Source organism: Panthera tigris, chromosome D2 (genome assembly GCF_018350195.1).
Source record: "Panthera tigris isolate Pti1 chromosome D2, P.tigris_Pti1_mat1.1, whole genome shotgun sequence".
In the NCBI taxonomy this organism is placed as follows: Eukaryota; Metazoa; Chordata; class Mammalia; order Carnivora; family Felidae; genus Panthera; species Panthera tigris.
Genome location: NC_056670.1, coordinates 6,991,646 through 6,993,171, shown reverse-complemented (window position 1 = coordinate 6,993,171; position 1,526 = coordinate 6,991,646).

The window sequence follows — 1,526 nt, the reverse complement described above, 5'->3', positions numbered from 1 at the left end:
TCACCGATTTGCCTCATCTCCCAGAAGGCTTTGTTTCCTTTTTCTCCTTCTCAGAAATAGAAATAATTATGCCTACATTTAAAAGCCTTCTTTTGGGGCGCCTGGGTGGCTCAGTCAGTTGAGCGTCTGACTTCGACTCATGTCACGATCTCTCGGTCTGTGGGTTCAAGCCCCGCGTTGGGCTCTGTGCTGACAGCTCAGAGCCTGGAGCCTGCTTCACATTCTGTGTCTCCCTCTCTCTCTGCCCCTCCCCCACTCATGCTCTGTCTCTCTCTCTCTCTCTCTCTCTCTCTCGGTCAAAAATAAATAAACATTAAAAAAAATGTTAAATCCTTCTTTTAAGGTGGTTTGATGTTGCTGAAAAATAATATCTTGGCATAAGGATAATATTCGTTTTTTTATTCTATATATATTGATTAAATACCTAATATTAGCAATAAGTGATAATGATTGTCGCTGCCACACACAGTGCTGTGTGTCAGTCTTTGGTCTTAGCACATATTAGCCCGTTTAACCTTAGCCACAATCCAATAAACTATTTTACAGATGAGGAAACTGAGTCGCAAATATATTAAAACAACTCCCTTGAGGTCACGTAGCTAGGAAGGTCAGAGACAGGACTTCTGGGTTGACTCTCCATTAGGAGTAATTCCTGGAATTACAATACTTTTAGAGGTCAAAAATATATATATTATATGATATATTATATAATATATTATTATATGATATATGATATTATGTGATATATGATATATATGATATAATATAATATATGATATATGATATATATGATAATATATGATATATATGATATATGATATCATATATTATGTATCATATATCATAATATCATATAATATATCATATAATAATATATATTATATCATATACCATATAATATATATTTTTGACCTCTAAAAGTATTGTAATTCCAGGAATATATTATATTCATATATTCATATATTATATATATATCATATATTATATATCATATATGATATATAATATATATATTTTTGAGAGAGAGCGAGTGAATGGGGAAGAGGCAGAGAGAGAGATAGAGAGAAGAGAGAGAGTATCTTAAGCAGGCTCCATGCTGGGCTTGGGCTTGACATGGGGCTCCAGCTCATGATGGTGAGATCATGACCTGAGCCAAAATCGAGTCAGACGCTTAACCGGCTGAGCCACCCGGGTGCCCCCAAACTACTGTAACCACTTTTAAAAGCACAAGAAAAAGATGAATGTAAGATTAAAGAAAATTTTCATTGTTTTCCTCATACAGCGCCCCCCCCCCAAAAAGAAAGGAAAATTGTGGGGCCACGAAAAGTCGTTACGATGGTAGGAGGCCCATGGGCCCCAAATACACAGGCTCTGAGAGCTCTACCTGCAGGAATTTTCCAAACACATTTCTTGGAAAAGGCAGTACTTTACTTCTTTTTCCTCTTTCCCCCACATCCTTCCGCATAGAAGTTGTGCCTTTTTAACAAAATTATTATTCTTTTTAATAGCCGACTACTAAGATCAGC